At 44.1% G+C, this 14,857-nt stretch overlaps 1 protein-coding gene and 1 pseudogene across 5 annotated transcripts in view; one reads left to right on the forward strand and one right to left on the reverse strand.

Annotated features, from left to right (window-relative positions):
• Positions 1–14,857, reverse strand: part of SLC4A7 (solute carrier family 4 member 7) — a 1,353,206-nt gene that overhangs the window by 637,851 nt on the left and 700,498 nt on the right. The gene's annotated exons all lie outside the window — the stretch shown is intronic.
• Positions 9,935–11,758, forward strand: LOC138570136 (protein aurora borealis-like; annotated as a pseudogene).

Below are 14,857 nucleotides of genomic sequence, written 5' to 3' on the forward strand. Positions count from 1 at the left end.
CATGATTGATGACGAGTCAGAATGGAATCCCAAAGACCTGACTGATGAAGAAATAAACTTTGTGAAAGCTAGCATTCACGCACCAGAAGGAACCAAGTTCCAGTATTCAAAGAAAACACAGAAACTACGTGGGGAAATGGATTTATTGCAGCCCTAATGGACAATGTCAACTTATGACATGGAACAAAGATCAAAACGACAGAACCGCAGGAACCTTGAAGGGAGTAATAAAAATATGGACTCTAAAGAGGCATATCTACAGACCTTCATGTGTGAACCCAGAAGATGAAGGGGAGATGAAGACAGGATGCAGAAAAGGTGGATAGAAAGGGAAAAAATGAAAGTGGTCGATGAATCGCCCAGAGGAGGTGGGGGGTGGAGAGTGTAGAGGAGGCCTCAAATATGGTCTGCCCTTCAACCTATCATTTTGAAGTTCCAGAAACAGTCATGCTGAGATATGTGACGTATGGTGAGCAAATAAAGAAGCAGAGCCCCGCAGTGGGACTCTGCCCGGTACCTATCAGACAGACAGCACCTATTGAAGTACCTACACCTAAGAAACCTTGGAGTGTAAGGTACCCATTGAGAAAACTATCGACAAGTGAGACAGAATGACGATTGTCACAACGTGATGCCTGAAGAAGCCACGAAAGTCTAAAAGACGAATGGTGACGTCACAAGAACACTGACTCGCAAAACGACATGTGAATGACGAAAAGAGACAAAACACCAAGGATAACCGACATCCTGAGTTGAAGTAAAAGGACGATGTCAAGTATAGGAAGCTTATGCCATAAGAACAATGAAGATATGCAACCATTTTACGTGTGTACATATGCTTGGAAACGCAAGAAAGCTGAGGAAATTGTGTGGCTTGCTATGCTTGGTAGGAAATTAGTTGCGGCAAGCATCACATATACATATCTACCTCAAATGGAGCACTTTATATGACGGATATGTCCACTTTGCAAACTGGCAGAACCAACCGCAGGTTACCAGAGGCTCCAGGAGAGAAGGCCCTCAAACACGCAAATCGAAAGCCAAAGAAACGAAATTCAGATGCACGAGACCCGTGCAAAGAAAACAAGGTAATCTTAGCTGGCACAGGCTAATACAATTTATGACGCCAAGAGCGGAGTATCCTGTTCAAAGGAGTCGAGATAAGCAGCAGAAGGCATTTGGTGGACAGCAAGCTAAAATCAAATACACCAATTACATGGAGACAGACTATTTCACGGTGCCTAAAACACGTGACCTGCCAAGCAAGAAGAGTTGGGACCTTCACACCTACGCGCAGCCTTGAGTCATGTACAGATATCCGAGTTTTCCCAGACAGAGGCAGCATCATGGCCTACAAATCAGAAACTAATTGATACATGGCCAGTGGGACAGTGATGGATGATGGTACTGGTTGGTGGGAGACTAGGGGAGCTGACGGGCACCCTGCACCTGGTCGACCATTCTGCATGCTGCTATTCTGCATGCTGCTATTCTGCATGCTGCTAAGCAGAGTGGAAACGTACAAGGTGATGTGGTATCAACCCAATCACAATGTACCAAGTAATCTAGGATCCTATAGTCGGTAGAACCAATGAGACGTACTTTTAGTGACGTCCACAGTAGTCATCCTGAAGGAAGGGCTTATATGCCACACCTCGCACTAGTTATACAATCCTTTTACTCCACTATCATATACAGATATAGTACCTATAGTAAAGTTACCTTCCTATAACCAATAGAATTGCATGAAACATTTTTAGCATTTCACATCGGCGATGACAAGTTTTTAGTATAAAGGTTGTGATTCTCGTGAAGTTCATCGGAGTTGAAGCGAGAAGGAAGATCGAGCAACTGCTGATATTCATAACTCTGTTTTTTGTACTCGCCATTAAGCGTACTCCTTTTGCCAAACCATTGAGTTGTCATTATTGATTTGATGCTGGAGTACGAATCTACATCCCCATCCATTTCACGGATGCTGCTATTCCATCTTAAAGTGCTGTTTGGGAAAACACCAGTCCAATGGGCCGGCTGGGGGGGTCTCATGCACAAGGTAACTAATTGTTTTTATTCCCCCCAAGAACAGGTGTGCCCTATACTAAATGTGTTTGATAAGGTCAGACTTCCCTAGAAATAATTTTCTAAATAAGGTCTATGCTTTGGTCTGTGTACTTTAAAGCATAGTGTTGTGTTTTTATAATGTGTTCATATGATCTGTAATGGTGTTTATTTCCCCCAAGTTTTATCTGGGCCTTCTTGTATTTCAAGAAACCCTTTATTTTTACAATATATAGTGTTTGCGTTTCTTTGGACCATATGTGTACTACAATGTATTTGTACTGAATTTACATACCTCTCTCCCTCCTAAAGCCTGGCTGCTCAGTCTATGCTACCATATACTCGGCTGGTACAGACTTCTATTAAGAATGCAGTCTTGTGCTCTCAGTTGAATGGTTTTACCAAGCCCTTAGTTGGACTTCAGAAAAACTGTCCTAACAGGTAGAAGCCTGACTGATGGACTCCCAGGATGTGGGTGTCCTTGAGGTATTGTTGGACCCGTGCGTGTATGCTGCGTGGTCAAGTATTTGTAGGATGAAGAGTACGGTAGTAATGGGGCGGTAGTTTGTGGGGCTGGTTGTGGTCGAGAGGTTTCTTTAGCAACGGGGGGATACAGGCTTCTTTCAAGGAGGCTGGGACAGTTTTTGCAGCGAATGATGAGTTGATTATTGCTGTGATGAGGGGTGAGAGTTTCTCGGCAAACGTCTTGGGTAATGGGTGCAGGACCGGCATCCCCTTTGCAGCAGGAGGGCTTAAGACTTTTGATAATGTTGGCAACTTCGAGTTCTGATACAGGGTGGAAGTCGAATGGTGGGTAGGTGGACTGGGGCTGCAGAGGTGGTGTTGGTGCACCAAGTCATCTGCAATAAGGCCTGTAGGACGGTCAAGTTCATGCAGGATTGTAAATAATTCTATGCACACCAGAAGGTTGGGAAATTAAAGATTTTGAAATGAATCTGTTTATTCTTTTCTTATATTTGCAGATTTCATCCGCGGAGGTGTGTCTGAATTTGTTATCCTACACCCCCCCGCCCCATGTGTGTTGACAGTAAGAGTATTTTTAAAACTACTCTGTTGGGCCACCCTCAGCTTCTGTGGAATTTTGCAAACCTGTTCCTGACACAATGGACAATATCGGCATAGCTAGCATGAAAATATATTTTTTATGCCGGCAGAATAAGGGCATATATTGTGGGCAAAGGCATACAAAAATGTGTTGCTAAAAGCTCATACATTTAGCAACTCTATATATATTTTATTTTCTCATGTGTTACCCAACAAAAGTGATTATAAACTGCATTCCCCGTTACCCAATTTTTCACAGCAAGTGTGCTGTAAATAGCTCCAGGTTTAACGCTTTGGTTGGTTTGAGTTCCAATGCTATGCTCAGCTTTTTCCCTCAAATTTAAGTAAAGAAAAAAACACCATCCACCAATTTAGTTTGGTGGTTAAAGGGACTTCTGCTGAAATCATTCTGCCACTACACCGTTTTTTTCATTCCTTACGAGTATATGGTTTGTTTATTCACTTTTTATGCGCACCAGACCCTTGAGTAAAAGGGCGCAGCAGTAACAAAATGCAAGGCTTACAGAGTTACAAGAATATACAGGTTGCAATACAATACACTGAATCACAAAAATAGATTAAATTACACAGTTTACAAAAAGTGACAGTTCAAATGGGAATATAGGGCAGGTAGGAGTATACTATAGGTACCATCGCCCGTAAGGCTCCCACGCCTGGGGTGCTAGTTAAACACTACCTTTTGGCCCTTTGGTGATTAAATCACCCTACATTGGTTTTAGGGGGTAGGCTAGGAGTGCAAGTCGATACTGCGCTTTGGTAGCCCAATGGACCTTTATGGTAGCCAATGGGTTACTAATGGAGTAAGTCCTACTAGTGTTTGAGAGACTAAGATGGTTTGAATTGGTCTAGAGCAATTCCTGCCCCTGTGCAGGCCACTACACTTCCTGGGTGTTTGTGGTTTTTGTGGCCAATTCGATTGGTAACAGAACAGCAAAGTTTCGACTCAGGAGGGGTGCGAGTGGTCTAGAGGTCGAATGAGTCCACACAGAACACCACCAATAATTCAACATGGACAGGCAAGTACAACATTATACATGTTTACTTATTATTTATTAGGCCTTTCAAATTCACACTAAGCAATAAAACCTATTCAAATATTGTTAGAGGTTTTGGGCCTCGTGCCCTAAAGTCCTCGTTTCCTACGTTCGAAGAAATAAGGAAAGTTAAGGTAAGTAACTCACTCAATCCCATTGCACTAGGTTAGGCCTAGGAGGGGATCCTTGACCAGATCTCCACTGATCTAAATCAGTATAGAGTGAGATGTGGACAGGATGTTACGCCCATGTAACCTTATGGAAAACAAGTGGTAAATAAAAGGAACAAGTATGTTGACCTACCCCTCTGACTCAGATTTCTCCAGAGACCACTGCTGAGGTTTGTATGCCATTGGGGACATGTTCTTCTGTGCTTGTTGCAATTTATGGAGCCCCAGGGTCGGGGGTGCAGGGGTCACCATCAGCATCCACATTTAGTTTAGGCCGATCAGGGTGCTTGAATGTTGGTTCTGGGCACCTTCCAGTTTAACATCCTTGAGAATAAAAGATTAAGACTTCTGCAGAGCAGGCAACCCCAGTACACTTCCAGGGAGCGAAGATGAATTGCAACAAGAGACGCGACAACCAATCTTCAATGGATACAAGGAGCAGAACCTTCATGGCTACTATTGATGCATGAAGGCAACAAATGCATGATCAGTTGTCTTGAAGCAGGAGCTGAAGATCATCAAAGTTCCAAGGATGCACTCGGAACAGAGACGGCTTCAGCGGGTTAGTCCAGGAGAGATGGTTAGTACAGCGGTTGGTCCAAGAACACTTGCATGGATCCTCAAACAGGGGTCGAGACTGCTTATTCCCACCGGTCCTGGGATCTAAGGACCAACGAGGGCCTTCTTGAGATCAGGACAGAGGAGCAGGGCTTCATCAGCACTTGGCTGGAGGCAATGCTGGTCAGTTACAATGGTCATCCCCAGGTCATCAGTGGGCTGTACTTGGTAGGGGTTTTGGCTCCAACAATGTTCTGTCAACTCGCTGCAATAGTCCCTTTATCCAAGATTTGAAATGTAAGTTCGTCCCATTCGACTAATGGTAAGGATCATCACCATTCAAACTGGTAGTGAATCCAATCGTGGATATCAACTGGTCTCAGAATCTGTCCAGCAACAGACATTCAGGCATCTGGATGTGGAATGAGACCAGACAGTCCCAGCCACCACATCCGGCCCAAAACACAGCCTCTTTGCCTATGCTTTTCCCAGGAAAGGGCTTCCGATATTGGGCAATTCTGGACAAGAGGGCAGGAACAAGGCCAAAGAAAAATATAGCCACTCTTACTTGCCAATTGCAGTAAATGCAACAGTGCACAAGTAAAAAATATAAAACATGGCAGAAGAATGGCTCCTGCCAACAGCACATCGTGGACAATTGTAAATGCAACCAAAAAGCCACTGCAGAAAAAAAAACTTACAAAGTATCCTAACTGTACATTAGAGTGATGTGTGCTGTTGTAAAAAAAGAATACAAGAATTCCATAAAGAGATACAAGCTCTCAGTGCAGATATTCTTATGGACTGATCAGCCAGTTTCCCCATATGAATTTGACAAAAAACAAGGGAAGTATAGTAGAAGGCTTTGCCTACCTCCAAAATGTTAGATCCAAACAAAGCAAGAAGCAGGGTTGTCCCATAGAAGTCTATGAGAGGAAAGCAGCAACACAAAGCTTTCCTAACAGTGGGCTGGCAGAGGCCAGCCCCTGCGAGTGAAGGTACATTTGTGGAAACCCTCTTTCTACACCCAGTTTTGCCAGAATTATGAAAGGTAATCAGATTGGCTTACCAGTCTGACTTTTTGCCACAGAAAACTTTTGGCCATAGTGGGAATGATGTTGGAAATAACGGTGTGACTGATGTCTCCTGCCTGGGTTGCGGTTTGCTTTTTCAGGTACTGGGCATCTTTTTTGGGTCTGAATCATCCTGCTGCATGTCCTCATCCTGGGACCAGTTTCCCGGCTGTTTTACTGCAGTTTACCACCATTTACCACCAGGTTCCTGTGCTTTGATTTTGGAAGCTGCAGCCAACTGGAAGGGTGTTGGACCCCTACATCCCACCAAATATGCTTCTCTTGGCCATCTTCGTTCACATCAGTTTTCGTACTGCAGGGGCCACTTTGTGCATCAGTCATCTGAGCTGCCAGAGTCTGGCGTTAGCAAGTTTCGGCCTCCTCCTGGAGCAATCTGTCACTAATTCTGCTTCAGGTGGGTGGGTCTCCTTCCTGTGAATTAGTTTTTTGGGCCATTGGGGTCGTTGTTGGCTCAGGATTCAAGCCCCTGGTGGATGGATCTTTCATTTCGCCCTGCAAGAAAAGCAGAATGTACTTACCAGGATGCTCTGCTTTCCTTATACAGTGTTTTTAGGAACCAACATGGAGTACTTGCGTCTGGGCTCTGGGTTGGTAGCTTCTCCGAGATGGGAACAATCTGACTATGTGGTCCTGTCCACAAATTAAATGAATCCAATATTTACTACAACTTGTTTTTATGAATGGTTTCTACAACTTCCCAAATTTCACATGTTTCGGTAATCCCAAAGTTAATATACATCAAACGGCTAAATGCAGAAAAAAAGTAATTGCCACAGCAAAAAGCACTAGGGGAATAAAAACACGCCAATTGGGAAGGAGGGCTTGTAAAACCTAAAAAAAAAAAAAGCCATATCTGCTTCGACAACAAAAAAATCTCTAGTGCTGAACTTGAAAGTGGAACAAAGGTCCTTGAAAAAGGCTTAAATTTCCAACATCTCATGTGGATCAGCTTCAGACTATCGGTGAGATTGTTCAGGATTACATTTGGCGTAGGTTTTCCAAAGGAACCTGAAAACAACCTCAGATCAAATTCAAGAAATGTTCAAAAATAAAATGTATGTTCACCACTCAAATTGCAAATTCAGCATTAATCGCATTTTCAAACTGCTATTTAACACAGCTCGCCATCAAGATTGTGGACCAATTCAAAATGGGAACACAACAATCTAGTTTCCTTTAAACAAGGCAACTCTATAATTAAGCCTTCAAATAAGGGTGGCGCCACTGCAATCTTGAATAGATTGGATTTACACGAGATTTAGCCACAGCTGAATTGTGTAGTTATTAATGAGCGTTTAAGCAAAGACCCTCCTGAGGCCATAAAATCCATCAAGGAAGTGGTGCAGATGGGGCTAGATCTGGACCATATTTTGGAGAAACTGAGAAAAATGTAGCATTCACAACAATATCCTAAAATGCCCTTAATGTTTGGTGCAAAATTCATAAAGACATAAGACTACCCCCAGACAGACACCCCTGAACCACTGTTACAATATTTTGATTATTTGTTGCACCACAATCACAACAGAGGAGGCGGCTGGTCATGTGACCAGGGACCAGGCCCGGCCTCTCAGCTGCTCCACCCACCAGCTATTTCACCAGTCCTCCTTAGGCATCCTCATTGACAGCATGCCCAGCAAAGGACAGACTAAAACGAACCTCACCTGTGTGAGCCTGTTCAGGCCTCATAGGGCTAAGGGTCATACCCTGCTGCCCTGCATTTATAGACTACTAACCAAAAGACATCACCATGTGTCTCCTCTCTCCACAGCCTATCCCCACCCGCACTAGGATTTAAAATGGCCATGCACCCTAGGTAGCCTGTGCAAGCTACCCTAGCAAACCTCAGCAGTATCTCCCCTGCCCCTTATCAAACACCTACGGACCACACGTACACGCCACCTCAAGCAGACAGATGCTTTCTCAGCAGGCAACTACCTTGACATCCTTTTCATCACTGAAAAATGGATTACCCGATCCTCCCAAGTTTGACAACATCCTACCCCCAGGCTACTGCATCTAAAATGCCGACCTGCCAGGAAGCAGACTGGCAATCATCCACAGGAGTGATTGTCCATGCTCACTCACCTGCCAGTTCCCTTCATCTCTCAAGGAATACACAGACTTCAAGTTCATCTACAGACCATCTCACTCTTTCTTTGCCGACATCTCCAAATTACACTCCTCTGCCAACTTAGCCCACACTAATAATGCCTTTCTCTCAGATGTTAAAGTCCAACTCTCTCACCGACAACCACATTCTAAGTATTCTTTAATTAACTAAATTGAACAGATTGCATTCAATTATTACTCTATTTTGATACTTCGTTACGTTAAATACTTAGTCAATAACACGCCACAAAAGAATATTGATTTAGTGAAATCAAAATAAAGTTGATCAACCATTTAACCAATCGTGAATCTCACCATGCTGTTCATTGTTGTATGGATATAAAAACTTGTAGCAAATCAAAGGAGTTTCAATGGGTTCAAATTTTGCACGGTTCTGGTGATATATGACATGACATTTATAACGCGCCTATACACAAGTGTTTCGAGGCAAGGAAGGGGGAAACAGTGGGAAGACAGAACGCTATTACTAGGCCAGGTGTCATTCGGATCGCGCAAGTGCATGGGCAGAGGGAAAGGGAAAAGTGCGAGGGGGAGGGAAGAAGTGCAGTACATGGGATAGTAGAATAATAAGATAAATAAACGGCCAGATGGTGGCAAGTGCAGGTAAGAGCAAGCATAAGTGCTGGTAAGGGGACTGTAGGGATACAGAATAACAGTCCCCAGGTGCGGGGGTTGGCAGGGAGGAAGTGCAGGTGTGCAATTGGTGGGGCCTGGGCCCGAGATCAGAAAGGGTGGCCAGAGAGCCAGTGTAGTTTCAGCCAGGAAGTCAACAGGGGAGAGGGGGTGAGAAGGCAGAAGTAGAGAAGGGTTTTGAGGTGCTTCCGGAACCAGAGATGGTTCTCCAAGTTTTAGGGAGGCGGGAAGGCTGTTCCAGAGGGAGGCCCCTGCTGAAGAGATCTCCCACCAACTCGTTGCTTAGAGAAGCGACTGACCCTCGGAGTTAGAGGATGATGAGCGAAGAGCTTGAGAAGGAAGATATTTGGCAAGAGAGATTTGAAGGTATTGCGGCCCCAAACCCCAGAAGGCCTTGTGGACAATGCAGAGGGTTTTGAACTTAATCCTCGCAGCCACTGGGAGCCAGTGCAGAGATTTCGGTCCTGGAGAGATATGATCCCTGGGCTTGAGGCCAAGGACAAGTCTCGCAGTCCTGTTCTGGATAAGTTGAAGATCTGTATTTAAGTTTATGACAATAGATTAATCTTTTGGACGATGTATTCTCAGATTTAAATTATAGGTCACTGGGCAAATTACTTTGTGCAAATATGGTTTCACTAAGGTTTTGGATACCGCCGATCAAGCAACTTCATATCGATAAAATATTTGTATGCCATGAATTAAAGCGATTGAGTATTCAATGATGTTTTTTGAGCCATTCCATACACAAAAAATAAGTCAATGGTGTTGAAATCAATTTGCAATTAAGTTAAGCAGATCGTAAAATCTCATCTCGGCTTGCACATAAAAGGACTTTGAATATTGGAAATGAAATGACATCACGACATCAATCGCCATCCAGTTTACAATCATTAGCAATACAAACCCACTTTTCTGTGCCTCACCGCTCACATTGTAAACAAAGGCAAAGAGTATGTACAACCAACCACTCGGAAGATTGCACAGGTGGCATACTGTTTCAGATGAAGCAATTATTTTGCCGTGTATTAAAACATATGCTCCTGTGGATGAGGGAAAAATACTGATCACAAATTGGACATTTGTACAAAATCAACAAATTGAAACACTTCAAATTTAAAAATTATAGGCAAAACCATTTGGGAAAGCTGTCATTGGGTGTGCATCACGGAGGATCCTACAGCCAGAGAAATCAAGGGAATCTGCATTGTACTTGAAGGACGTGCGTGTGATCATTTTCAAGGATGAGTGATACTAAAGAACCTAGTGACCGGACGACGCCAGAGTCTGCCGACTGGACTGCAGTCCTCAATCCTTTTGAAAGTCCAAGCGATTGCTACAGTCTGCATGAACCAATTGTATCCAGCCCAACCATCTTTAAAGCCTGCAAATCAGCTGCGACTCCTCTGAAATTACGATGGTCTATCGATCAAATTGCAACACACAATCCTGTAGACATTGATCCAGAAGATGTTCATCGTCAGACTTTATATTTAAGTCATGCCCATATAGATAAGGAAATGGAGGAAAGGAAGCAAAGAGCCATTGAAGAGTTCTTTACCAAAAGTATCATAGTTCCGTCTCCTTGGACACGGCACGAAGGGAAACAAATTTCACAGTTCCACTCAACTAAATGTGTCGATTTTTATAAGGAATCTCCAAATAAAAAGGACCCAGTTGTGCAATCTGGAAAAAATAATGTTGCTTGTCAGACGCTGCTATCGCTGCCCTTGGATTTTAATTTAGAAGCCATATTGGGTGAATATATTAAATCTGATGAAAATGCTGACCAATCTCGAAAGCCTAAGCTCCTCGTAGCTTAGACGCAAGTTGTTTCTGGATGGAAATGGAAGTGGATCTGAGTGTTCATCACCTCCTTCTCCCCAAGAAGTAATGTGTGATAAGAGTCCAACGCAGCTTGATGTTATCTGTGCAGTAGATCTGTCACCAGTCCGGTGCAGAAGTCCAATGTTAACACCAGGCTCAGGTCACTTTTCATCTAGTCCGATTCAGGGAGGAAGCCGAGCATATAGCTTTGGAAGCACAAATAGCCCTACGTTTCTGGAGCGATCTCCCTGCAACATTGCGTCGCCTGCGGTCTCCCCGATAGCTCAACAATTGGGAAGAACACCAACAGGCACAGAGCAGAGAAAGCTGACTTTCACATCCCCCGATGTCTTTTCTGTGCCAAGCTGTAGTACAAGCTCACATTCCGGAAGTCCTTACATTCATGGCTGTTCACCAATAAAAAGCTTTTTCCCCCCTGAGACCTAGGTCATGTCAAGGATCTGCCCAGTATCGGACTAATATCCGTGTACATTCAGCGCTTTGCTATCATGAAGAAGCGGATAAAGAGAACTCTTTGCCAGAAGAGACAATGCCGCGTGATGCTCCAGCAGACCTGCAGCAGGTGAATAGTACGAATGGGTTTGCTTGTCTTGCACCACTGGGGATGGAAGTACAATTCATCACAGCACTGCAGTCTGATAATGGTGAGCACGGCTCAGTATCACTGCAGAACATTGATGCTTTAAAGGATAACGCAACTGTGGACAAGGTTGACCCGGTAGAGGTGGAAGAGGATGCCATCTGGGTAAAAGACAGCTGGCATTGAATGTATGCCAACGACTAGCTTTATAACTGGAATTAGGCTAAGTGCTGAAAACTCTCATATGTGCTTGTCGCCTCTAGCTGAAAGCAGTGCGATACCATGCGAAAGCAGCAGTATTCAGGAACTTCCTACTTTTGAAGGCAATAATCAACTGTTGGAGATGCAATCACTAGACAATTTTCCACTCTCCCTTAAAGCAACAGCATGTAGGTCATGTAGCCAAACTGCATACAATGTTTCAGCATGGAAGTCTGGCAACGAACTGCCATTCTACAGAGTTAACAAAAACGCACGAATACACAGCCCACCAACAATTCTAGATGTGAAATCTAATTTTATGCAGCAAAATATGGACGTCTCAACAACAAAGCAATAGTACATCTTGCATTGATAAATGAACATCCATCAACGCTGTTAAAATAGAAAGATTGTACTTGAGTGAAGGCTATCTGAAATGTGGCTTTGACACGTTCCAGTAGGTTGCTGCTTTTCGTAGCCCAGTATTTTCACTAATGTCCTATTCAATGATTTACAAGTGTTTGTGAGTGCGCCCGACTCTGCTGCTGACACTTTAAACCTACCACCAATACAAGTGATTTCTTCTATTTTCCGACTGTTCTCAACACAGGTTTTCCTATTAATGTTTGTTTTAGTCTAAAAATCATACCAACGCCAACTTGCTTTTCAGAGTTGTGTAAATAGTTCCGGAATATTTAAGAGGCTGGGCTAGACATGTAGATCTGAAAACAGGTTCGATTTAATGCCCAAATTTAATTTGGATTACATTGGTCAATTTACTTGTATTTATGGCTGTGACACTACAGGTACCAGAATGCTGTTCAGCACAATCTGTTAAGTGCTTATATATGCTTCAAGGAGTTCCACGGTTTCTTCAGGTGAAAACATTCAGTTCGATTTGAGCAGCCAGATGGTGCTTTCCTTTGAGATTAGGGTGACCAGCTTTATAAGACCAAAAACCGGGATGGCCACAAAAGGACTACCCCCTCACAGCTCATCCCCGCTCCCCCCCCGCGCCCTCACTCCATCCCAAAGTATTTCCAGCACTGCTCTTCTATATTGCGCGCTTTTGACTGTGGATATAAGCTTATCTTTATATATATAAAAGTCAAAATGTGTTTGTGACGGGATTTGTGGCAAAGCATTCCTTAAACAATTCCACACTTTCACCAATCTGCACCAAATCTTGCATAATTACCAGTTATGACCCTCTGGACATTACTGGCTACATGACATTTGAACACCCCATTCTGTTCACTGGATTTCGACATAATTCAAAATTTGTTTGTGGGTTTGTGGCTTGGCGAAGCATTGTTCCTAATACAATTCCACACTGTTTTACCACTTTGCACCAAATATTGCATAATTACCTGATAGGACCCTCCGGACATTACTAGCTACATTGCATTTGGACACCCCACCTCTTTCCCTGTATTTTAGCACCTTCACACATCAGACGGTTACCAGAAATCGGCGAAACATTAATGTGGTTGTAGAATGACCAGTCCCGACAAGGAACAAAACTCTAGACCCTAGGATGCACGGATCCCAATATAATTGCACCGCAAAACCACGCCAGGGTAAGGAGACAAGTGTGGAGAGAGCACAGAAGATCTCAGTATGCAGTAGCACACCAACTCCCGCCTCCCACCCAGCATCTGCTCTGGGGTATGTCAGCCCGCCCCACACACCCATTCTCTGTGCAGTTTACTTCAGAGTGCAAAGCACATCATGCGATAAGCGAATCGGAACACCGACCTACAGGATCAGTGTTATCAAGTCGGTCTACAGAACACATTCAGGGAATGGGTACTTCTGCTAGTTAATAAAAATAGCTTTTGCATTGATACATGTTACAAGCCTTATTGTTAATTTACCAACTGGTCTCTGTGGCTCAATCAGTTAATGTGTGTGCCTGGTGCTATAAGGGGATGGGGGTGGGGAGGGAGGGCGTTCAAGCCCATCCTGTCATGGCAAAGTTGTGTGTGTATTTTAATGTGTATTAGTATATATTTGGCCGAATGGTACACTTGACCGAATAGGGTCTGTACCATTTGACCGAATATATTCAAACAAATTGGCTAATACATACCGAACATGTGGTGCAGGGGTTGCGAGGGTGTCCCCCGCTCACCCAGATCAGTGTATATTGGCATTGGGGGGTTACGGGGGTGTCTATATTGGAGGTCTGGGACAAAAAAAAAACCCTGCGGCATCGGATCCGACTCGCGTTGGGACGAATCAGGGGCTGCAGGACAGAAGTGGATCAGGCGGCAAGGTAACAGGTAAGTGGGTGGGGGGATGGGTGGTGGAGAATGCATAATATTTTTTTTACTCCCGCAAAGCTGACCGCATGCAACACTATACGATATGATTTTGCATTGTTTTTTTTCTGCATTTTTTTACGATTTTCGGTCAAATCACCCTAAACCTTTCAATGTATACTTAATTTATAATTGTTGACGACACTACCTTTCCATAAAAAGCGGGACTGCACCCCCTCTTTCCCAAACACCGGGACAAGGTTTTTAAATTAAAACATACTGGCAGGACGGAGGGAAGTAGGTCTCATCACCCCACTTTCAGACATTTTTTTCATGGGGGTCCTCAACATAATCACATTTGTAGGGAATCTTTGTGCAAACAGTGCCAGTCAGTTTGTACTAAAATTGATCAATCCTAATCCTTGGTCCAGGAGCTTCTCAGGCACAACAGTCTTCTGCTGCCGAGTGTGGTCTGATTCTCCAATTTTTTTTTATAGCTTATTCAAGCTACTCTGCCTTCATAGGTCTGTGTCTGGAGATCCCCCTGTAACCACATTTCCCCATTAATTTAGACTATTGCGGGCAGAATCTTGCTCTGCTTCTTTGCTCCTGGGGCCGAGTCTCGAACCCTGCACTGGATCTCTTCTGGGCCTTCACTGGTGTCACGGTTTTATTACACGGCACACGCCAGCTAGGGAACTCTTTCACCTACAATGGATGTGGCGCATCCCTTTTTCCTGCAGTAAGCGTGGAATGAGGAGTGGCGCGAGTACAGAGTATCCAAGCAGATAAGATAGATAAGACTACAAGCATCCGTGCGCCTTCTCTCAGAGTGGAGGAAGGGCGGGTGCATGTGAATCTAAGCAGATACAAGCATCAGAAATGTGATTACAGTGAGTAATGTATCCCTTCTGAGGCTTGTGGAATCTGCTTGGATCACAGGTTGTGCATAGATTAGCGAGCAGCGTTAGGAGGTGGGATGTGAGAAGGTTCATGAGCGAACAGATGTCTTAGAACCGCTTGTCCCACTCGAGTAGGTGTCTTGGAAAGAGTGTCAATGCAGTAGTGCTGAGTAAAGATGTGACTAGAGCTCCATGTAGCAGCTTTGCAAATGCTGTCCAGGGGTACATTTGCAATGAAAGCCAGAGTGGCTCCAGTACCTCTTGTAGAGTGGGCCTGTGGCGTAAAAGGCAGTGTT

The sequence above is a fragment of the Ambystoma mexicanum genome, chromosome 2q (assembly GCF_040938575.1).
Source record: "Ambystoma mexicanum isolate Mex_15411 chromosome 2q, UKY_AmexF1_1, whole genome shotgun sequence".
NCBI lineage: Eukaryota > Metazoa > Chordata > Amphibia > Caudata > Ambystomatidae > Ambystoma > Ambystoma mexicanum.